Source organism: Sylvia atricapilla, chromosome 8 (assembly GCF_009819655.1).
Source record: "Sylvia atricapilla isolate bSylAtr1 chromosome 8, bSylAtr1.pri, whole genome shotgun sequence".
Taxonomy (NCBI): domain Eukaryota; kingdom Metazoa; phylum Chordata; class Aves; order Passeriformes; family Sylviidae; genus Sylvia; species Sylvia atricapilla.
Window position 1 is genome coordinate 10,467,233 of NC_089147.1, and position 25,444 is coordinate 10,492,676.

At 44.8% G+C, this 25,444-nt stretch overlaps 1 protein-coding gene across 3 annotated transcripts in view; it reads right to left on the minus strand.

Moving 5' to 3' along the window:
* Window positions 1-25,444, minus strand: part of ADD3 (adducin 3) — a 322,976-nt gene that overhangs the window by 82,639 nt on the left and 214,893 nt on the right. The window contains exon 1 of one of the 3 annotated variants that reach the window (XM_066323612.1): window positions 8,475-8,572. The exons of 1 other annotated variant lie outside the window; for it this stretch is intronic. The gene's annotated coding sequence lies outside the window, so the exon portion shown is untranslated. Of the gene's footprint in view, window positions 1-8,474; window positions 8,573-25,444 lie in introns of those variants that run through there. One more of the 3 variants, XM_066323614.1, reaches the window with a different exon arrangement.

Here is a 25,444-nt window from a genome sequence, read left to right on the forward strand (position 1 = left end):
AAAGAGAGTTTTATAGCTAGCTACCAGCAGGGTGTGGACTGAAGCTAAAAACTTGAAATGGGTCCCTGTGAAATCTGAAACCAAAATACAGCAGAGGTCACCTCTCTGTGAAGAACTGCCTTGTCTGTATGTATACTATAAGCAAAGCTCTGTTAGCTCAGCCTCCGTAATAATGTAATTCAACTTAGCCCCTGGGAATAGCAACAACATCAGGTTTCTACTACAAAGATAAATTTTACTGCACACAATATCTGTTACTATACATTTGCAGCATGTTTGACAGTAGCCAGACACTGGTGTTACATGCTATACTCCAGCTATTTTCTCTTGTTAAAGGCTAACCCAGGCTATAAATAAATTTTTATTCTTACTCTCACCATTAGCCAATTCTTTTTAATCAACATTGCAAGCACTAGCTAATATTAATAGGAAAGGAAGCAATACACCTGGAGGTTGTTTGTTGTTTAATTTTTAAATATTTTTCCTATAAAGGGGAGAATTTCAACCCTTTTCAACAAGGAAACTGATAATTTTTCCTAGTGGAGGGACAGAATCTCCTAAATATTGGGACAATAACGACTAATATACTTGGTCTGTCTTGTGGGTTCCTGTGAAACAGTTCACAGACCCAAACTTGGTGACAAACACCAATAGCAATCGAGATTCTTGGAAAGGGTTGCCCAATACACACAGTGCTCTGCTGGGCTAGGTTAGGCTGTCTGTTCTTCCAGCCCTAGGAAAAGGACCAGGCAGATCAATGCTGGCATTGGAAGCCACTGGATGAGCCTGGGCTCCTGCTGGCCCTGCCTCTGGAGCAGAGTGCTCCTGCCTCCTGTCCCCACCCGGAGCTCTCCCTGCCTTCACTCCGAGGTCTGCTCTGTGTGTTTGCCTTATCTCTCCCTCAGATGGAAATCTCCACATAGAAGCAAACACTTCCCCAAAGCAGGGGACTGAAATGATGACTGCCCTTGCTGGGCAACACCTCTCTGGTAACAAAATAACCAAACTTAAGCATCACCATTGGCCACTTTGGGTCCACTGTTTGAGAGACAGTGCCTTGATTCAGGTAATTGGAGACCTTCAGACTTAAGATATTTGAAGGGCACAAGAATCCCACCAGGCAATACATTAAGTGCCACTTGATTTGATTAGAAGCACTGACATGCAATAAAACACTCATGTTAGCAATGGTAAGGAAAAAGAACAACACTTTCTGCTGACCAGAGAGCAAAAGCTTCCATTTTCAATGGTGTGGTGCTTGAGAAGAACTAAGCAGTCTTGAAATCCAACTCTTAACCAGGAGCTGTCTTAGGACGTGTTAAACGAGGGGCACTGTTCTTTAAAAACATCTAAGTTTAAGCAAACACACACAAGAGCATAATTATATGCAACAAACCCTTTTAAAGAGGAAGCAGCATTTCAGTTTTCTCCCCAAGTTCTGGCTCACAGGAAAACATCTGATCTAAAAAGGGAACCAACCCAATCTGCCCCTCTGCCACCTCAGGGCAAATTATTCAGGCACCTATAAAAAATCTCCTGATGCTTTACAGCTTAAATGTTTTATATAGTTAAACTGAGTTGTCTTGAGTTCACATGCCTTTGTTATTTGATATGTTTTAAACTAGGAAGCTACCTGGATTCATTTCAAGATTTTCTTTTTTTTTTGAACTAACCTGTTTTGAGCACAGACTCTGTCATGCTAGCACTACACAGATGTATTCAATCTCCCTGCATGCTGCAGAAGTATTTAAACAAAGTTTGAAACAGAGTAAAAAATGAAGGGGGGAACCTGACTGCCAGACCACTTGGTTTGGTTTCTGCTTTTGTGTTGGGTTCATTTATTTGAAACGCCATAAATTTCCATGTATTTGCAAGTACTTCTGCATTTTTTTTCCTGCTCCATACCAGACCCATGAGTTTGATCAGGTTGACAAGGAACAAAACAAACACCTAAAGGGGCTTTGCTGGTTACAGACATACTTGGCTTTGCAAAACAATGTACTAGCTATTATTAAAACATGCATCACGAGTCCTTTTTTCTTCTAGAGATGCTCAGGATTAAATCCTTGCAATAAAATATTTATGAAAATTTGACTGAGAGACCTACTTTGGACAGTTTGTCTTAGAAGATGGAGTTTTTTGTTCCAAATCATGCACACACAGAGGTATCTGCCAAGCTCTCCAACTGTGTCACTCCAGTCCTTAAGCCATTTAACACAGAACATGCACATGTCCTTCGGATGCCAAGTCAGCTACGTGTCAAAGACAAACAGCTCTGCACAGCCAAGCCATTCCAATCAGCACATCAGTAAGAAATCTCATTTGTATTCAGTATTATGCCCACCGATGGGAATGGGGGAAAAATAATAAAAAAAATTAACACATACCCACAAATGCTTTTACAACCTCAGTAATTTTAGGAAGAAGAAAGTTACACAGACTTTGGCCTGAAAACACAGTTTGCCCTAGGGGGGAACAGCTTCTATTTAGTAGCTGAATTAAAGACCATGAACATCTTTGCCTTCTGTCCTGATGGCTGGGTCCAAAAACATTTGAGTTACCAAAAGAGTTTTGCCTTTGTCTGTATTTTTAGACATATTTAGGTATTTAAAGACAGTTGCAATTGAAAGCCAGAAATTGTACAGATTAACTGTGAACACTACGAAGACAATTATCCCTCAACCAGGTATTTAGTGCAAAGCTTCATCTGCAATCAAGAGCTGAAATAGGATGATGGGCTTGTTGTAGGTACTGTGACAATTTAAACACAATAACAATATTGAATTGGTATTTATTTATTATTGCAGTAATGCTGTATAGGAAGAGCTACACAGGCTAATGTAGCATAGGAATGCCAGGTATTATTTTTATATACAGGTTCTTACACCCTAAATCTCAGCACCTTTAAAGAACTGTAGTCAATACAGCTGAAAACAATCATTTGAGAACACTAGATCTGACCCTCCACAGGGTACACGTCCAAATACAGTTTATATGTTCCAAGAACAAAATTTTAGGTTAGGTTTTGGTGGTTTCAGATGCACAGCAAATACGGTATGTCACCTGGTATGTCAATAATTTAAATAATATTGAAAGGCAGCTTGCTTAAATTGTGTTTTACTCCTGTTTTAGCATTGACCAGGAGCCCAGAGCAATTGTTAGACAATTCATTAACACTCCCAAAAACGGTTGTGTATCTGAGTCAGGAAAAAACAAAGGTACTTGTGAGGTCAGTACTTTTGAGTTATTGTATTCGGTTCTACACAGAGCTGGATGCACTGCCTAGTATTGTCCACTGTTTCCGTCCCAAAATTCTATTTTCAAGTTCACCTAATTTTTCATATGTTAGGCTGAAGGTTACCTCTGCTAAGTGTCTGCTAGATCTTAAGCATCTGAGCCAAAACACTTCTCTCTTTCTGACATCAGGGCTCCTAAGTGTACTTTCCAATGCTGTAATTTAATTTTTAAATTGAGGATATTTTCTTTGGAAAGCACTACCCAGCTTTCAAATACTTGACTTTGTGGCCTTAGTGATGCTCTTTATAAATAGAGAGGTTTTTTTGTATATACATCCACAAAGACTAAAACATAATATGGGTTGTTAAGACAGTACTGGGATACTGAATTATATGAAATTACTTGCATTAATACCAGCAAGTAACCCAGCCAATTTATAATTTACATTGCTCTAGAAACTATTTATTTGAATCACACAGACAACTTCAGTACCAAGCTGCTCCCACAGCATTCTGCCAAGACTTCTAGAGCTGTCCAAAAAAAAAAAAAAAAAAGCTGGTCTACATTTGTAGGGGGATATAATATATATTCAAAATTATATTTTTCCTTCCTTGTTTTGACTGTATTGAACAGTTGAGCAAGTTTTATCTATCAAGTAAGCTTTCCTATTTTGCACTCTATTTACTATCAGGACACATGCAGGTTGGGTGGTAAGCACCCTCCTCCTTCCAGGACTGACATTTACTGTGCATTTGAAACAGAATATTCAGGTCCATCTGGCTCTAACCTATGCTGTGTTTAGTGTAATAGTGATAGATGATGTGCAGACAGATTCTTGTTTTCTACAAGGAAAAAAAAAAGTCAAACAAAAGCGAAAAACCGAAACTCCCATATAATTTAACATTTGAATACACGTATTAATATTAAAAAAAAAAAAAAAAAGAAAGGAAAAAAAAAAAAAAAAAAAAAAGCTTGAGATCATTTATTACAAGTATAGATGAAGACAACCAGCAGAGACTTTCAAAGCAACTCAATGAATCCTCTTGGTCTGGCCACCACAGCCCAGTTCAGCTCTTGGCTGAAGTGCTGCAGTGACACCAGGTACTCGCTCAGGGCAGCACAGCAACAACAGAACAGCAGTGAACTCCTGTCAGCTCCGTGCTGTTCAGGACTGCCATGTACCTCAGCTGGAGAAGCAACTTCAGGAGATTCCAACTGCACGAGGAGAAGGGATTTAGCAGCTGTCAGCTGCTGTGGGTCAAGGAATGCTACAAAGCAAGCCCCAGCTCTCACAGCAGCCTGTGATTTAGGGATCTTCACCTCAGCCTGCTGACTCACATGAAAACTGCCTCCTGCTTTGATGTCACTTGGATTTGAACAGTTAGACAACAAGGCAAAAAGAGCCTCTTCCCAGCCATGACCACAACAGTTTAAGAGATGAGAATAATGAACGAGGCTATTAGAATATTTCCTTAATTAGCACTTTGTAACAGCTGATTGCATCCTGGTCAAGCAGAATTGACATTACTACCATAAGACACAAACTATGTTTAATATGCTCCCAGTGTCCTACATAAACAGATAGCCACATCACATTCACCAACTGTAAAGTCCATGGGGAATAAAACACCAGGAGCCATCGCCCTCCCACTGAGGTCTGATGTTCTCAAGCCTTCTCTCACTATCCAAATTCTCAATGAATCTGTAAAAAATCTCAACTTTTTAATCGTCAGTATTTTCCAGTTTACTCACAGTTTTGCACTGTCATCCCTCTGCCACCAGCCCAGATTAAGAGCATGCCATAACTGAACATACTTTCTTATCTAACCAATTAATATTTATTTCTCTTAACTAATAATTTGATCATGAATTATCTGCAAAAAAGCCATGTATGTGCTAGGATATCTTTAAATCAAATCCCTCAAAATCCCATTTGTGATGATGTACAATGACATGTGTTATCTTGAATACAGAAAAGAAACAAAAGTGTTTTCCCACACGTCAAGTGACTCAGAGCTAGTGTAGAAGTAGAGTAGACTCTGTGGACAAACAGAACTAATATTAACACACAATGAGTAAGTTACTGCTTGTTCCCAAGGGTCAAGCAGCTTTTATTCATCTTCATCTGCCAAAAAACACTACACAAAAGACAACTAAACCCCAAGAATCCTACCAGAAGCCACACCACCATCTACCACCATCTCTCATATGGCAAGAGGCATTTCAAAATAGAGCTTGAAGAAAAGTCTGTGATGTAATAGGGAGCAATGCTATAAAAAATATATTGCATTCTTCTAAGTCAATACCAAAACAATGACCGACTCAGTTTTTGAAACAGCAGCACGATGAAAATGCAAAATTGATTTATAGGGAAATAATAGCCAGAGGTTACTATGGCTGTAGAGTTACAGGACATTTTTTTAAAGAAACTAGAATTCGTATAGCTTTAAAAAAGCTAGCAAAAAGACAATTTTATGCACCATCTCAAAGTGAAACAAGTTACTACCCTAAATTAAAATTGTTTTTTTAAAGCATTAACATTCCAACCCCATCCACAGTGCAGCAAGGACAGCTCTGCAGTTTTAACTGGCAATGCTGATTTTAACAAGGGAAAAACTAGCAGCCTTTTGCCTTCTTTCAGTCCAGTTCTTGATCTGTAAAACATTCCCCTTACAAAAGGAAACAAACTAATGTTGGCCTTTCTTAAAACAGTTTTCATTTCTCGTCTCTTGCATGTTAATTTCTCACGATTTTCACAGCAATGAGAGTTTTACACCAGGTCATTTGGCGTGTAACAAGTGGAGCTGAACAAAAGCAGGCGGCCTCTGCGTGCAATGTCACCTCTAACATCACATGCAACAGGGTCCGTTCCAGCACAGTGACACGGAGCCCAGCTGGGCTCGCCAGCCCTGTCCAACAGCTCATTAGTTCATAACCAGCAAAGGGTCGCCGCAAGGGCTGCACAACACCTTGCTGGCCAAGGCAGTGAAATTCCCCCAGACTGCTCCATCCAGGCACCCTACAAACACTGCAAAGCCTGGGGCGTCACAGGCATCACCTGCACCTTCTCTTTGGGTTAGATGGTTGTGGTGTACACGACGGCTTGAATGTGCCACCCTAAAATCACCTTTCCCTTAAATAATGTTGGCTGCCTCAACCCTCAGGCAAGAGTCAAGGATAATGACTGATTTAACCAAGAGACCATTAAATCCCCAGATATCCTAAAGCATAGCAGCACTCCATCTATTGGTCAGGAATTAAGGACATGCTTAATCATCATCTCATCATCACTGTGCACTAACCTCTATCATTAAACACTCAACCCCTAAGCAGCCTACCCCTTCCTGCCCGGAACTTCACATTCTTCCAGCAAAAATTAAACTCAAGAAATGATATCTTCTGAGAAATAACACAACTAACACTAAAAGTGTTAACATGACAACATCTAAAGTTAAAACTGGTATACTCTATTAGTCATGCAAGTATCATTTTGTTTCATTGGAAACACATGCACTTCTTATTCAAATCAGCATTGAGGAGTTTGTCTGATAACAGCCAAAGAGCTCATGCTGTTCCCTGGGTTGACTCTTTCCCTGCAAGTACACGATGCCACCGAGGAGGTTTGTACAATTTGTTCACACGCGGTTTCCAGCCAGCAAGGCCACTGAAGTGACCGGGTGTGCAGTCCTGAAAACCCCTGGTACAAGGCAAACCCTGGCAGGAGGCAAAAGGGAGTCTGTTCACAGCAGAACTGCTGTCAAAGCAGACAGATGGAGAACCTGCCCCGTCTTGCACCACTCCCCCCAAAAGCCAGCACCATCCCTTCCCAGCAGATCACACAGAGCAGTACCTCTGCCACACCTGTGCTTCACTCCACTCATCAGCAACTGGACCAGAAGGTGAGCGAGACAGCCTGAACCTGCCCCAGGCACACCAAAGCACTCTTTGAAAGGCTGAGGTTACATTTGCCAGCTTCATTCCTCTGGTACCAAAGCTCATTTAAGCAGCAACTTCTCCCACACAATTCAGCAATTCTGTACATTCATGCTTTTATAACCCTTGGCCATTCATTTTTTTGCCCAGATATTCACTGCCATTGATTTTATCTATTTGTTTTTTTAAACTTAACTCCTCCACATAGTGGAGCCATGCAGATGAGGCACATGCCTACACATTTTTCCTCCACTCGGTATCACATCACTACCCTCCAGACACGAGTCCAGGACATGTGAATGAAAACCAGCAGATTCAGGCTCAACCTGCCTGTAACATAGTGATGCTGAGAAGACAGAGGCAATCCACCTCCACGGCCGGTTGTTGCTTTTGAGGCATGCTCTACCTTCCTTACAGAACCACTGCCAAAATGCCATCGTTCAGCCATGCAGACACTGCCTGCCTTGAAGTCTGCAGCGAACACTGACTGCTAACTCCGCTCCGAAATCCTAAATTAACTGTTTACCGAGATGAAAACCGACCAACACCGAGGAATAAACTCCCAAAGGCCCACCGTAAATCCTCGTTTCTGGAGCCTAAAGTTCAAGGCAGCAATCTTGAATTTCCTCCTCGCCGAGACCAGCGCCGAGTGGAGACAATTCCACACTGCGAAGGGGGCCGGGGCTGCGCGGCCGCGGCAGCGGGCGGCGCGGGGTGATGCCGGTCACGCCGTGGGTCCGCGCTGCCGTGACCGGAATGCCTGAGCCCGCACCGGGAGGCGCAACCCCGGGCTCCCCGCACCGCCAGCCGCTCCGAAACCCCCAAATTGTGTAGATTTTAAGAAGTTTTCCGAGACGCGTAGGGAGTCCGCAGCTTTGCGGCGGAGCGAGGATAGCCCGTAGTCACAACAATTGCTGCCAGGGTTCTATTTGATCAGCGGAGTTTGGGAGCGGAGGCGCATTATTTAAAGCGCCGTCCTCCTCCTCAGCCCAGCGCCGAGGCAGAACGACAGCACTGCAGCATCTCGCCGGGCGGAGAGCTGGCGCAGACCCGCGGGCAAGTTCCCCCTCGGCCCCGCCGTGCCCCCGCACCGCCCCGTGCCGCCGCCGGCCGCGGCCCCGCGCTCCCCCCGCAGCCCCGGGGCGGCCGCCACAACGCGGGGAGCGCTCGGGGCCTCGGGCCGCCGCCGGCCCCCCTTCCCCGGCCGCGGCTCCGGGGCGGCCGCGGCCCCGCGCTCGGCGGGAAGGGAGCTCTCCCGCTCCCCGCCGTCCCCCTCCCGGCGCCCGCAGCCCGGGCGGCGTTACCTCAGCGGGCCCGCGCCTTTGTGCTGCAGTCCATCCCCGCGCCCGGCGGCGGGAGCGCCAGCACCACCGCGGGAGCGGGCGGGAAAGGGGCGGCACTCTATGTGCAGGAAGGGACACCTGGGCTCCTCCTCCCGCGCCCGCCCGCCCGCGTGGATCACTATCTGGCAGGGCGCGGGGGCTCGCCCGCCGCCCTTCCCCGGCCGCCCCTCGGCCAAGTTGGAATTGCGGCCGCCTTCCCTCGCCCTTCCACGGCTTCCAGCTTGGCCGAGGGGCGGCGGCTCCGGCGGTGTCCTCCGCCCCGGCTGCCGTCCATTGTTGTGCCCCAGCCCGGCTGTACCTGCAGTGCGGGGCTGGAGCATCGGTCCCCGAGGGGCCGCGGCGGAGGAGAGGGACGCGGCGATGGGCAGCGCACGGCTCGGGCGGCGGGGGACACCGGGAGGTGTGTGCGGGAAGACGATAAAGGACCCACGCCCCCCAAACAAGCAACAACAACAAAACCCTGGGTTGGAAGTGAAATTTTGAGAAATTTAAACAGTTGTTGGGGCTGAAAGGCGGCAGACGGCTTCTCCAGATGGCTCGTGCTGCTCAGGAAAAAGCTCTTTTGCCGAGAGCAGCCCTGCCTAAAAAAAGCTGCACAAAATGCTAAAGTCGTCTTGGCAAACACTGTCCTTTCTCTCCGTCTTTTTTTTTTTTTTTTTTTTTTTTTTTTTTCCTCCCTGTTTTTTGTTTTCTTGGCTTTCTGTAGTTGTTCTGCTTTGCAGCTGAAATCATCCCTGTCTTGGTTCCCCACCCAAAGTTACTTGGTTTCTCGGTTTCAGGGCTGGTTTTGTTACATCTGAGCGGCTCAGACCAGACATTTGAAGTCACAGAAGCACTGGGTGACAGTTCTCCTTTTGATGCAAAAAAACCCCAACAAAAACCAAAAGCACCACCACCACAAAAAAACCCCAAACAAAAAACAACAACAACAACAACGACCCCCCCCAAAAAAAACCCTAAGCCCCCCTCTATATTTAAATTATGTTTTTAATTATTTCTAAGACGCAGAAGTCCTCAAGTCCAACAAGTCCTCATGATCCAGGCTAGGAGTGAATTACAAGCAGGATCAAGTAGAAATTTTGTATAAAATAAGCTTGAAAGTCTTAGAAGGCCCCTTTGAAATCAGCACTGCTACTTACAAGTGTAAAATTACGCACATTAACTAACTCCATGTAGGCTGGAGGACAAAACCTTTAATTCTGTGTACTGCTTGCTTTTAGAGCCCCTCGAGGAGGGTGGTCAGAGAAAGCAGCAGGGCTGGAGCAGGGTAGGAGGAAGACCCTGTGTGCCAGGACCTCTTCTGATGGAGTCACCAGAGAGGCTCCAGTCCAGCCGGCTGCTGCCACCACATCAGGGTAGGAGCTACAAGACTCACAGGAAAGTGAGCAAGGGCCTTTGGGAGCTAGAGAGGTCCTTGGAGAAAAAGTGCCTGAGGAACCAAAGTGTCCAGCCAGAGGGTGCTTGATTTGAATAGGGAGAGGATGCAGAACATGTTTTAACTGCGAATGTGTACACACCGCTGACATGGCTCCACCTGGCCACACCAGTGCCACGGGAACCTGCAGGTACCAGCCACTAATAAGGGGATGAGGTGGCACAACATCTGTTATTTAATACAGGGCTTTTAACTATTTGGTGGCTGTTAGAAATCTGAACTTACCTTGGGCACGGAAGAATATATACTATATGTGGAGTGTGCTGTGAAGGTTGAGCAATTGGCTTTCTCCAGTTTTTCTGTTAATTCAGTTTAATGCTCATGGCTGTTCCATCCATGTTTATCCCCTCATTTTTATTTCCTTTTGGAAAAAAAATCACAGCTGTATCATGTTTTAATGGACTTTGAACCTGAACAGGCCAAGAAATTACAAATTTTAGGTGTGGTTTTGAAAGTGAGGGTGATATGGAATGAAATTGGTGGATTGGGACTTGCCTTGAACTGAGCTCTGGCCCAGACAACTGCTTAGCTGAGAGGGTGCTGGCACATGAGTGATTGAATAGGAACTGGCCACACACAGATTTCAGCTGTAAACCAGAAGAGAATTGTTAACTATTAGAGTTATCAAATACTGCCTTTTCCAAGGTGGGTATTTGTAATGGAAAAATCTCACTGCTTTTGAGCTGTAGTTTATTTAAGTCATTATACAATGCATTCTCTGCAGCAGCAGGGAATTGATGTCTCAGGAGGTTGATTTGAGTGCTAAGGTGCTGCGTGACATTGATCACACACCCTGATATTTGAATTTCAGAGGCAGCAGTTGCTTATCCCAGCAGATGTCTTTCAGGTTTATTGTAGGGTAAGTTTTTCTCTCCTGGGCATGTAGATGAGTTTTACTTTAGTCTTGGAAGGATTATGAAGCTGACAAGTGCTGATGATTCAGGATATAAATGGGTTACAAGCATGATCAAGAAGAAACTTTCCTGCATGGAACAGACTACTCCCATTAGTTCTGGAGCTTTGGTTCCCTTGCTTAAAACAACTGCCAGGTGCTCCTGGAGAGTCAGTGTCCTGAGCCATTCTAGTTAGGCAGATCTCTGTACTGCAGCTCCTGCAGGTGATGCAGCAAATGGAGACCTGCCTGTGGTCCCTAGGGGCTGCTGTGCAGGCATCCTTCTGTGGAGTGGGACAGGTAACATCTACAGCAGCTGGGAGGTGATAGGCAGGACTGTTCTTTTGGGGCTGGACTGTGTCTTAGCATTAATATCCCTCCTTAACAAGGGAAACCAAACACATAGGAAGCTGTAACAATTTTTGGCGAGTGAGTCCTCAGACATACATCCCGCTTTCCACTCTCTCTGGACCTCACACTGTTTCTCTCTGTTGGCCATGTCAAGGAAACCCTCTCTGTGTACATTTCTCACTGAATACATTGAAAAAAATCCACACAAGAAGTAAAGTGTTTCCTTTTCGGGAACTCAGTGTGGCAGAAATTCTTTCCCACTCTTTGCCACTTCACACTGTACAGCAGCCTTTTCACCCTCCATAAAGCCACGTGTCTAATCAGTGGACCTAGCTGAGCTACTCATTAGAAACTTGGCCAAACCACAAACATTTGTTTCCTTGCTTTATGCCAAACTCAGAGAAAGGAGGAGGGAGTGGCATGGAGCTCATGTTAATGAGTTCTTCATTCCCCACAGAGAGATAATCAGAGCACTGCTCAGAGATTCATCAACTTTTTTTTTTTTTTATTAGCACTTTAATGACCTACATGTTTGGGGTTTGTTTGAGAAGTTACTTCAGCTAAGAGCTAGATAATTCCTCATGCAGCTGTGGTTTAGGAAGCAACTCAGGGGACACACATGCCAAATTACTTAGCTCTAGTTAAAAAATATATATATATACCACAAGGCTTCCTGGGTGCCTCCCTTTTCAATCAAGGGCATTATGTCTCAATCCATCTCTTCTGGGTCACGTGTGGGGGGCTGGCTCCTTTTGCATCTTTGCAGCTCGTGAGCTGTACAGCAAAATGCCAAACACTGGTGGTACTGCATGTTCCCCAGAGACAAAGGACTGTAACACTCCCTGACCCTGGTCACTCCGGGAGGCAGGCTCCCCTGGGAGTGATCACAGGCATTTCCTGGGACCAGCACAGATCCCACAGAACTCAGCAGGCTGTGTGAGGGCAAAGTGACTAAATGCTGAGAGCTGGAGCGTTTCCATGTGCGCAGGGTAACCCCTAACCAAGGGATTCTCCAGTGCCTGCTGAGGAGTCTCTGGCCCTGACCATGTGGTGGGAATTCACTGCAACCATCTACAACATTACAGTGAAGGCCAATGGCAACAAAAAGCTCTCAAGGGCTTGGCAGAGGCTACTCAGAAATTATCCAGAGTTTGGTATTTGCAGCTTTCCTCATGTAAGGATCTGCTTATGGTGGCAGTCAGTAATGACAGCTGCTCAGGGGGTCTCTTTGGTTTAAAAGTGAAGAGCTGCTGGCCTTTTGCTGTCACTCAGGAGGGCCATCGGATGGAAAATGTTGTAAAATCTCTTCCCATGCCTCCCCTGCTCCCCAGTGACCAGATTTCCTTCTGGTCTTCTGGAGAGAGCTGTGAGAATATAATACATTAAAGACAGGGACGTAGTCAAATACTGCAGGATAACCAGGGTTATGAGAGTATTATAAAGGGATACGATTTACTTTTTCCTGAATCAAACCCCAAGTGTTTCCTGTCAGACCTCGGTACAATGGGATACAAATGTACAGTCCATTACGTTCACATTTCCTCCAAACTGCTGTCCCTTTCCTTGAACACAGAGTACAGGAAAGGATGCTTTTCTGCCCCCACTCATGTCTCTCGACTGACTTTATCTCATTCGAAAAGGGAATTGAGATGTTTAGCATGCACTGTCTTTAGTAGTTTGCCTCCCTTCTAATGCCTTAGGATGAGAGAGGTTGTAAACTTGGAGGAATGCCTTTGATATCAAAGAGAGCTTCACTGGAGTAGCATCAGCATGAATGAATGCAATATGAGGTCCATGGGGAATAAAATGCTAAGCCTGCGGAGAAAAAAAATCAAGATTCACAGCATTAACCCAGAAGAAGAGTAGCTCATACTGTATAAGAACCCATAGTTCTCATTTCCTCCTTATCCCTTCAGGACAGGAAAGAACATCCTGCTCTTCTAATATGAACAAAATAAAAGTATTTTTGGAAGGAAAAGCTCATGTTTGGAGCACATTTTTAAAAAGACATCGCTAATCTGCGATTCTGATGATGCATTTGGAGCACAGCATGTCCTTTGCATCAAGAAACCCACATTTGTTGGCTCAGCACCATCTACACTCAGGCAAAAGGCTTATGTTGGTTGAACAACAAGGTAGGGATTCTTTGTCAGCACATTAATGGTGGCTTGAACCTGAAGTGCCATCTCTGACATGGGTGTGCTGTCACCAGAATGGACTGGGAGGCCCAGTGCAGCTGCCTGGGAGAGAGGAACGTGGAAGCATGGCAGCCTCAGATCATGGGCTGTAGATGTGCATGTTGACTTAGTAAGTCTGAAAAAGTTTCTGTAGCTATCCTGGAGTTCCACTTTCTTCTTCATTACCCCAAGACAAATTGAATATAGGACAGTGATACAGTCATCCCCCATCAGCAGTGGTGAGGTATCTTTGCATGCTGTGCTTTTTGTTCTATCTCAGGGCACCCACAGAGGAACCTTGTGGTATAATTTCCTGGACAAATGTTTTGAAGTTTAGAGGATCAAGTCACATTCAGAGCTGCTTGAGCCACTGTTGCTTTTTCATATTTGATGGATCGCTTGAAAGGTCAGCACAGCAAGGAAATCAGCCTCAGATTTGTTAATATGCATAAAGAATATTAATTCATTAATAGTATTTTATTTTGGATTTTGATATGTAACTGTCACTCCCAAAGCTTTTCAGGAAGCAAGTAAGATAGAAGAATGTGCATTAGTGGAGTATCTAACAATAAGGATAAAACAAATTGTAGAGGAGTTAATAATTTACCAATTCAAGATTAGCAAGCAGCTAATGTACTATAAAAAGAGTTCCACTTTCCCTTTAAAAACCATTCATAGAGTACAAAATTTAGCTCCTCTCAGTGTCAAGGGCCCCAAATACCTAAGCAGACTCTTGGGAATGACCTCATCTGTAGTTTCTGAGTGTATTCCCAGGGATGCGTAATGCTAGGAACGGCGGGATGGAAAGCTGGGGCAGGAGCTCGCTGTCCCAGCACAGCAGGGCTCCCCAAATTGCAGCACGGGCCAGCAGCGCCTACAGAGAGCTCCTGGCACCCGCCTGCAGCATGCGAGACTGTGCTCAGGGCAATGTCCTTCTGTCACTGCAGCCACCGAGAGCAGGCTGAAAAAAAACCATCCAGAGATATTCCTGTGAAGTCAGTGGATTACTCACATACTTAAAGCGCTGATTTCCCTGGCGGGACAAATTGTGTTCAGTGGTTTTCATACGAAAGGATGTGAGATTGCTGCTGCTGACTGTCTCCATTTGTTCTCAGACAGGAAGTGGAGAAGGGCAGTGGGACCGATGATCAGGTCTGTGCAAACAGACACTGAAACTCAAAACAAATCAGTCACAGAGTATGTGGATAGAGAGAAGAGAAAAACCTTTGCTTCTCTTTGCCTAACAAATCCTGGTAACTCTTCAGAGTGTGTACTAACCAGCTCCAAGTCTGTTTCTTACTCTGTGGTGATTTACCCTAAATCGTAAAGTCTGTGGTTTTAACAGGGATATCTGAACTCTCTGGGACTTCACAGAGGAAAGATAATGAATCTACGCAGCAGACTCAGTGTCACAGCCATTTTGCTGAGGCAGATAAGGAAACTGTGGAGGAGTAAAAGCACAAGTTCCCTTTAAGAAGAATAATATGTAATTCTACATACCATCACTTACATACCAGAAAATAATACACAGATCCACTATCTAATTAGAGTTCTGAATGTGTGTGTTATACAGCAGAAGAAGCAGCTCAAACTACTGTGCAGAAAACAGACCTTGGATTGTCTAAAGATAGATGGTAAAAAGCTATCAAACATCCAGAGTTTCCTAGACTTCACCAGAGTGAGAGATACATCAGTACAAATTGAGTCTGGCCCTCTGGAGCTCTGCAAATCATCAAGAAGGACATTAATGTCATTAGCAAAACCAACAAAACGTGCCTATACTTATTACTTGTTTGTAATAAGATTTGGCTAGTATAATTAGCAGGCTGCAATAAGTCTTTATGACTTCTGAGAACAGTCTCTGCCATGCTGAGGCTCACCAGACAATTCCCATTCTTTTCTGTGTAGTTACAACTTCCCCATTGGTTTCTAGCCCATCAGATGGATTGACATAAGCATATGCAACATGTCATATGAATCCATGTGAACTATATATATATATACACACATACACATGCATTACTTGGTTTGATTATTTATTCTACAAGGATAATCTTTGACCAGGAAGGCGTGTTTCCCAAGAGGCAATAACACTCTTCTGCCAAGCAGGACAGTGAGTTATCTTGTTTATTTGTGGTACTAGACACAAATGAACACATCTTGAATACATCTCACTGGGAGTTGTTGACTGAGCTGGTTCTCTGGCCTTCTGCTGGGATGCGTTTTTCTCAGGGCCTAAGCATGGCTGTAGTGAGTTCTTTAAACATGTGTCTAACTAGGGACATGCACAGGCCAAGGGATGCTGGAATGGAACAAGTCACTGAGTAGCTGCTGAACTGGGGCCCTGATTTGGATCCCGGTGTCAGCTGGGTGACAGAAAATGGCACTGAACAAGACAACAATTCATGCCACCACTCTGTAGACCAGCTGGGGGAACTTTAGTCTTTGGTTTAGGCTTGTGTGATGCTGGATGGGAAAATGGCACACAAATGTTCAGCTGACACTAAAGCAGATGAGAGCAGCGGTGTTGGAGTTGGCCCTCTGTCAAGCCAAACTGCAGCTACGGATCCGGCATCCTGCCTGGCTTTCAGATAGGAACCAGCTCCAGACCTCGCAGCTCTGCTGCCTTTTCCTACATCGGGGGGCTTTGCAAGCGCTGAACCTGTACATGAGAACCGGCTGTGTCACTTCCTTTTCCAACACCAGAGGTGTAAAGAGGCCAGCACGCAGCCAAGAAATGGGGCCGTGAGTCAGCTGGGATTTTCTGAGCATCTGACTGATGGATCCCCTTCCTCAGGTTGAGTGCTCCAGCTGCTGGAGCTGGCTGCTGCTGCTGGGGGCCAGCTCTCAGGTTCCTTTAATGTTCTCTGTGCTGTGCTCTGAAGCTCAGCTCACGATACAATGCTTTGGGAGCTGGCGTGGAGGGACCTGTCTTGTGATACACCCTCTGTCCTTTGCTCTGGTGTTGTGCCCCACAAGCTTTGGGAAAACTGCTCTTGCTTTGCAAAATGTGTAACTCAGATGTTGCCTCTCCGCCTTGCAAGCGGGTGCTTGGGACAGCAATGTGCTGGGACTGTGGGGAGTGATTCCTTCTCATCTCATGGATGAACAATGCAGGTCCCCTCACTTGTGACATTGTTATCAGTGATTCAAAATGGGACAGCAAAAATTCTTTCCATGCTGTGTAACGAGCTTCCTAGCAGAGAGATCCAGCTGCAGATATGATACTCATGCTCTGGTGCTTTCAAGGATTATCAGGGTAATGTTGGATGCTAATGGAAAGATAGCACTGAGTTTTTAAAAAATCCCAAACCAACTGCTGTAATAAAATAAGACTGTAATTCTGTTGCTGCTATAAATTCGGTGTATGAACATGGGCAGATCTTCAGGAGAAAATGTCAAATTTGCATACCCACATCCAAGTTGTCCGATGTCCTGACAGATGGTCTTTCAAATCCCATTTGTATGGGAATTGTATGTAGGTATGGCCATAATTAATAACCTTTCTTCTACCTGGGTGTTCATTTTCCCAACCCTTGACTAAAGTGTCCTGAGCCACTGGTTTGTCTAACTGGATCCAACACTGTGCTTCTGTTTTGAAGCCTGCTAGCAGGCAGGCAACACCAGCCAGCTTTACTCACAGAGTCCCTCTGGTTTCTGGGGAACTTTCGTTTCTCTCAAAGTCAAACTGGTGATTCAAGACTAGTGAACTGCTGTGAATACCCTGCTTTATCAGAGGAAATAGTTGGAAGCTGAAGTCTTGGTCCCTAACAAGTCTTTGCGAATATATTAACATGTCTTGCCAAGACCTAGTAATTCCCTTGCAGCCAATGCAACATTCCTCAGAGGCCATAAGGCAAGACTCGAAGAGGGATCATGTGGCTGGGCCCAAGCTGAATTAGCTACTCCAGAGGAATGCCCTGAGCATGTGACTTCTTTTTAGATGTAGATCTAAGTAACAAACGCACCTGATTTGGTGAATGCATTCAAGACATCTATTCCCAAGACGACTTATGTAAGAAAAATAAGAACAAATTTTCAAAAAGGAAATGAAGAACTGGACATACAATGCTATAGCCATAAGAAAAAAAAAAATAGGCTTGCTGATTGGCGTAAAAAAAGGGAATTGAGGAGACGACATTGCACAGCTATCCCTACATTTTATTTACTTGCTCTCCTGTGAGGAAAGTGTCATGAGAAGAAAAACAGAAAAATGCTACCATATCTCCTGTAAGTGATTATGCAAAATACTGTCCTTCTGGGAGCTGCTTACAATAAGTTAAACCTGACTTTCAGAAGATGAGCAGCAGGTTTTCAATTATGCATTTGAGACCTGTGTAGTGTGGATTATGAGAAGACAGCGTAAGTCAGATGGCCCTTTTGAGACGTGCTTTTCACTCAGTGACAGACGAGCCCTCGCACTGTACTCTTGCAAGCACTCAAGGTATGTACGGTAAAGGGCAGCACAAAGATCTTCAAACAGGCTCCAGGAGCAGTGGAGCATGGCTTGGGCTGGGGAGGATCGGTGCCTTGGATCCTGGGGTGTTACCATTGCTATGCCTCTGCTCAAATGCCATGCAGCTAATTAGTTGTGGGAGCAGCCTTGGTGTCTGCTGGTTGGGTTACCTTCTGTGCCACATGCTATTGCTGGGCTATTTCTCCAGCCTGAAGGGCAGTGGGAATTTTACCAGCAGAATCAGTGGAAACAGGCCAGCAGGCAGTGCTTTGCATCCCCTATACTAAGAATCCTTACTTGATTCACCACAAATTGTTCTGACAGTTGTCTCATTTATTCACTTTTTACATCAAAATCCATTCCTCTAAAGCTTATGTTTAGCCTTAAGCTTCAGCATGTGCTAATAGTATTAATCATTCTGGAAATAGCTCTGTCTGCTCTGCTATCAGTAGCTATCTTGATGACACACTGTCCCTGCTCCACATTGCTTCCCTGCTCTCTGGGGGTGGCTCTGGAGCAAGTGCACAGCAGGGAAGGGGGACAGGAGGCAGAAGGAAGTGGAGGGGGATGCCCTTGGGCTGTGCATCCATATTTTGGAGGCTGTGCCAAGGTGCATTTAGTTGCTTTGCTTTTCAGCCATGGTTCTTTACGGGGGGTCTGAGCTCCACCTCTGCATCCCATCTGTCCTGGAGGAGGCATCACACAACAGGTCTGGACTGGGAAATGTGGTAAAGCTTCCAAGGAGGTTCCTATTGTCACAGGCTTTAGGGGCAGATGGGACTTGCAGATAGGAGAGCCAGGTCTTGGAATTGCTCTGAGGTCCTGCAGTTCAACTGAATGTGGATATTGCTGTGTGACCTGCTCATATGGTTTTACCTTTTTACTAGCCTGACTTCTGTGTATGCTTCCCTTCAGAAAAAGGAAGGGTATTCTGAAGGGCTTCAAAACCTTCTCCTGAATATATTAAGAAATAACACCATGTGTGGAATCACCAGCAGAGAAATGAAACTAAGACTAAAAATAGAGTTTCTTTTTGCTTTCTTATTAAACAACAACAAAAAAAGCGCTAATGCCCAGATTTTCGTGTTCTTGGATTCTCATGTTTCTTTATCTAATGATAAGATAGACAGTCTCCAAATAAAAACATCCTCTGGGGCAATGCCATGCTCCCTTCACAATTGTCTGAACCAGTTTTTGCCTTCTTTCTGATTGTATAATATCTCCCAGCTAGCTATGGCAATTGTGGAAAAATGCCAGTAACAGTAGTAAGGGTGCAAGTAACACATTGCTAGCTTTTTTGAATATAATTTAGCTGTTGAAAACCAAATGATGGCTACAAGCATATGACCAGTCACCTGCCTGCTTCCTGGCCCACGGCTTAAAAACTTCAAAATAGCACAAAAAAAAAATTCCCAGTTAATTAAAAACCTGACTTTTACGAAGGTCAATAGAGATGGCTCTGCCAAGGAATGCACACACAAAAAAAATTCCAGCACAATTGGCAAATCACTTCCCTGTCTTAGTTTTCCATTCCTATATAAGTACTTGCAGACTTGACTTTTCCATGATCCACAGCAGGTTTCAGAAGAACAAATTCCCACATAGGGCATTTGGTCAGGTAAAGTACTACTGTACTGCAAGTTGCACATGATGGAGTAGTCATTAAATAGGAAAACATGAGGTCATTTTTAGCTATTGATAATTGATGGAAATGTAAAATATATGGGACATAAGTGGGAGTAGATCAGAATAATGCTGTGGTAATTGTCCAAGAAATGCTATGCTTTTATTCACAAATCAATTGACAAGTCAACAAGTTCATCTGAGATCATTGTGGACCTGAGGTATTTCTGCAGTACTTGAATTTTAGAACCCTAGTATCCTATAGCAATGTCAAAATATTGTGTGTGTAGTTGAAATTAATGTAATTACCTGACTTCTTCAGCACTGATAATTTATTTTGACTCTGTGGTCCTTGGGGTAATATTCTTCCTTCAATTCAGGGTATACTGTCAGCATTCACAGTGAATCATAGACAGGAGAGAATAATCAGCTTGCAGCTTCATCTCTTTTCCAGCTAACCTTTTGCCATGAAGTATTTTTAAAAGGCTGGAAATGAACATAAAATTGAAAGCTGACTGAGCTACTTCATGGTTTTTACTACAGCAGCAACAATATCCATGCCACTAAACAAATTTACTGCGAAAATTATTTTTGCTGTCAACACTGTTGGGAAAAAAAACAAAGTTCCCATCCAAATTATAGCAGTACTGCCTACTGCCCAAGCTTTTTAAACAAATTTAAAAAGTGAGGATCTTTTTAGTCCCTCAAAAATGTGGCTAATTTCTTGCATCACAAGCTAGGACATCCTGTTCAGCCACATTGTTTTTTTAATCAAACACTTTTATTTACCTGTTGCTTGACATTAACCCATTGCTCCTCCTCTGGGTCCTCTCCTCCATATCTGTGCTCCCCTTTCTTTTTCACTGCTGTGCTTTTTAAGTTAACACCACTTCTAAAAGTTCCCTTTTAATCAGACCAGGCCTGCTGGCATGAGCTGTCATCAGTATTCATTTCTCTAGGCTCTTGCCTTGTGTTGCATTGCCTTGGCAACAAGATTTAGCAGCAAGGCAGCAGCCTTGAACTTGTCTGAGTCTGTTGCAACGCGCCGAGCATGTATTACTCTCCAGCACCTCAGGTTGCTATAACAACTACTAACAATAAAACTCATCTCCTGGCTTTTAAATACAGGAACTTCTACAGTCTGTTTCCTGGCAGGACTGCAGCAATATTATGTGATTCCTGGCTGTGCTTGTTTTGCCTTCTCCTTCCTTTTTGCACATGATAGCAGCCTCCAGCAGTGAGCAGGGGAAGGAGCTGGGGATGGGCAGTGCAGCCCGTGTTGGTGAGTGTGGGCACTGCCAGTGCTGAGAGTGGGGCTGGGGGAACAAAATGCCAAGTGATCCCAGGGCACACAGCCCCAGCAGCAAACTCCAAATGCTCCAGACTGGTGATGCTCAGCACCTGCCTGCACCAGGCCTTTGGCTGTGGCTTTTTGTTTTTTTCCCTCTGTTCCAGCAAAATACACCTTGTGTGGCTGACAGCGGCATCCTGGGGAGGAGACTGCAGCCATCAGAGAGGCACTTCTGGTCTCTATCAGCCCAAAGGGTTTTCTCCCATCCTTGCAAATGCTGAGCTGGCAGTACTGATGAGAATACAGGAGCACTGTAGTGTGGAGAGGTGGGCAAGGGACCAGTGACCGTCATAAGATCATATAATATCTCAAGCTGGAAAGGACTCACAAGGATCATTGAGTCCAATTCCCTGCTCCTCACAGTACTACCTACAAATAAACCATATGACTGAGAACATCCTCTAGATGCTCCTTGAACACTGGCAGAGTTGGTACAACAACCACTTCCCCAGAGAGTCTGTTCTAGAGATCAACACCCTCTCTGTGAAGAACCTTTTCCTAATGTCCAGTCTGAACTTCCCCTGACACAGCTTCGTTCTATATTCTCCTGTCCGGTCACTGAGAGAGATCAGCACCTGCCCATCTCCTGCCTGCTGTGAAGAAGCTGTAGCCTGCAATGACGGTACTCTTCACTCTTCTCTTCTCCAAGCTGAACAAACCAAGATATCTCAGCTGCTCCTCTCAGTCTTGCCCTCAAGACCTTTCACCATTTAGTTGAACTCTGAACACACTCTAATAGTTTGATGCTGTTCTTATACTGAGGAGCCCCAAGATGCACAGAGTACCCTGCAGCAGCGCAGAGCAGAGTGGGACAATTTCCTCTCTTGACAAGCTGGTGATGTTGTGCCTGCTGCACCTTAGGACCCTTTTGACTGACAGGCACTGTTGACTCATATCCAATTTGCCACCTACCCAAAGCCCCAGATCCAGTCCTGTGAAGCTGCTCCCCAGCCTCTCCTTCCCAAGCATGTACATATAACCAGGTCTGCTCAATCCCAGGTGATGTTTGCACTGAGGTACACGCGCTCTGATCAGCATGGGTTGTCATGACACAAATGTTACAAATTAAGTCTGAATCACTCGTGCTAGGTATTTAAAGAAACCTTTTAGCAGAGACAAGACTTTTAGTGGCAGAGGAGTAATTTATGAGGAAGATTTTCAATGAAAATGCAGTGTGGGGATGCAAATCGAGCCAGTGCAGAATCAGGAACCGTGGAAATTTCTCAGCAGCTCACCCAGTGCCCTGTCACACCTCCTTCCTGTGGCTTCATTCATGAGGACAGAGCAAAGCACTCATCCTTTTCCTGTATGTCACATCCATGAGTATTTCGTGCAGACTCAACATCATTCTCACTTTTCCATATTATGGCTCATATTTCTTCACAGGGACAGAATTCATGACCCGTGATGCGAACAATGGGGAGGCTTGTATAAGAATAACTCAGGATACAGCTCATTTCAAGCATGGTGAGGGATGCAAACAGGAACAGAAAAGGAGCAGCAGATCTTTCCTCCTTTATGAGTGCAGCTCGGGTTCTGCAGCCAGGAAGCACTGCCTGTGATACAGCGATTGGTAGGATGTGGGAGGAGGCAAAGCTCTCTCTGAGCAAAGGTCTGTTTGTTTAAACAGATTTTATAATGCAAAAATGGTGCTTTTCATTTTCTGCAGTTGCTGCCAGCTGAAGGACAGTGCTTGCAGGTGACAGGAGCTGCTGGAGATCTGGTCACACTGCTTTCCACTGAATGCCTTCCTGTGGGGCTAAAGGCTGAAATCCCTCAGGGTCCCCAAGAGCAGAGCACAGCCTAGACCCACAGGTCTTTTAGAAATGACCCCAAGCAGGACCCATGTCGGTAAAGCCTATGATAAAAGAATCAGTGCAGGGCATAAAAGTTGCAGGCAAGGAGCATCCCTGGATCTGCATGATCTTTCTACAGAGATCCTTTTCATTACCTCATTTGCTTTTTTAGGCTCCTGCTTTCTCCTGTACAGAGTTTTGAGTAAACATTCCCTGTATAGAGTTGCTAAGAGTCAAGCAGCCAACCTGACAGAGCCACCCCAGCCCCCAGACTTCTCTGGAGTGCCTCATATTTCATGTTTCATTTTGGAAAAAAAAAATCCACCCAGGTTTTCTCACTCCTAACCCAGAGTTTTGGTTTAACAGACAAAACCAACTAATTAAATATAATGAGCCTTTATATTAAGGAAAAGAGCTAATTTGAAAAGCCCAGTTCTGCAGTTAGATCTCAGAACAGCAGTGTCTAAAGAAGTGAAATGTCATAGATGGGATCTCAGATAGTCCCAAATCCCTCAGAGGTACTGGCTACAGATCACTGTTCCTTGGGCACGAGAGTTAAGGAATGAGGCCAGACACCAAAGTAAAGCACCTAAGCCTCACAGTTTGGTGTAATGTGCAGGACATGTGCCAGAATCCAGGTCTGTGCCCAGCTGATTGCAGCTTGGGAATGCCTCATGGCAACTGCAGGTTTGTTCCCATAAGGCCAGGCATAGGACCTGGGCTACATTTTTAAGGTTTAAAGTTTCTACACTGAACACATGTGGAATGTTTAATCCCAACTTTTCTCTGCTTTGTACTGCTATCTGAGACAGACAGTAACCTAATACTTTGTGTCTGGACTCCTGCACTCACTGGAATAAACATCTGTTTCTTGTACTGTGATTCATTTAATATATTATACAGCTTGGGACACCAAATTATTTCAACACATTCAGGCTCAAGAGATTTTTCAGCAGGTGAGTGGGCCTCGCTCACAAAGGCAGTGACTTTGGGTGGGAACTGGGGCTTGTAAAATGTGGCCCTTTTATATATTTGTTATATACTATTACCCTGCAAATATTAATTAGAAACAAAATCCACTGGCAAATCTCAGATGCTAAACTGGGGTTAACACTGAGAGAATTATCCCAAGGCATGGCAGGAACTCACAGGAGGGCTCTCATTTGCCTCCCAAGCAGACAGGACCTAGCAGACACCTGGCTCCATTAGTTTTATTGCTGGAGCAGATAAGGAAACCTTGTGTAATAAAAATATTTCCCAGGTGTCAGGCCAAAACACAGGCAGGTCACTGTGCTCTGTTAATGTTTTTGCTAGTGAACACTTAGAGGAAGAATGGTATTACAGGAACTGGATAAAGTCTCTGCTATGCAATAAGCATGATTTTAAAATTTAAATATGGAATATATCCAAAAATATATGCAATTCATCAGGATATACTTCCTAAGCAGAATGGAGTTTTATGCATGCTGACCAAATTATCTCCTAAAACACTTAACACCAGTGCTGCACCAATGACCACTGTGGTCTCTTTTGCATACATTAGATCTAGTTTTTCCCATCTCTTGTCCTGCTAAAATGGACAAGAGAAAACTAAGGAGTCCTGGAAATAGCCACAAGGCTCAAATCTGGGCCATTTGCAAAGAGGCAAGTGCAGGTGAGGGGGGATGTGTGTGCACTGTTTGGTGTTGAAATGGAGCCAGGCAGAGAACGCAGCAAACATTTCGTTTTCACCCGTGTCGTTAAAGGTTTACAGGCAAAGCCTGAACATCTGGTATTCAACTTAAAAGAGCAGACGTGGAAGTACTCAGATATCTACCTGGCCTACTGCTGCCTCCCTTTCCTTTCCAAATGCGGCTGCTGGGAACCACCCAACCATGATCAGCTTCCAGTGCTGGCCAGATAAATTGTCCTCCCAAGAAAAACGAAGATAAGATCTCTAGATAGGCTTGTTTCTTCTCTCCCTGCTATCTTTTCCCCCAAACACAACATTTGTTGTTGCAGTTTCTAGTTTCACTGTTTCCAAACATACAAAATTTATTTTAAACATGATCCAAGAAGACTCATGCCACATGTTTGAAACCTTCATTTAACTCAGAGCTGAGAGCTGAAAACACAAACAATTTTTTGCTGTTCTCAGGCCCTTCCTTGCCTTGGCACATTACAGCGCTGCCATTACATAGTCCCAAAATACCGGCATTAATTGTTGTTAGGTAATTTTCTAGGGTGGAAATAGGAAGGAAACTGGACTTACAACACTTGCTGTCCCCCACATGGAGACAGGTGTGCCCCTGGGCTGGGAGGATGTGACCCTACCCAGCCAGCACTGAGATGTGAGCGTGGCCAAACTCACTGGGGTTGTGAGTAAAATAACTTTCACGTGACAGTTTCCAGGACAGCCCCTGGAAACACAAACACAGGAGGTTGGGTTATTGTCCAGGCAATCCCAGCACTCACATACAGATGGGAGGGACTGTTCAGTCATGTGAGCAACCTTGTAAAAATGTGTTTTGGACCCGTGTTGGCAGGAAGAAAGTGATCCCACACTTCACGTCGAACTCCCTTCGTGTCTCCTGCTGTTTCCCAGCTTGGAAACAGTGCTGAGGCTGTGACACTGTGGGGCCATGGCAATGGAAGAGCTCAGTGGTGCTGGTGGCACCAGCCTCTGTGTCAGGGGAGCAGGGCTGAGAGCACCTTTTCATCTGTTCAGTGGCCAGGAGATGTCCCAAGCCACTGGCAGACACCACTGGCATCCCCTGTCCTTGGTGAGAGCTGTGTAGATGCTCAGCCCCCTGCTACAAGTCCCCAGTTTCTACTGCTCTCTCCCACAACAATCTGCATTACTTTGAAGGA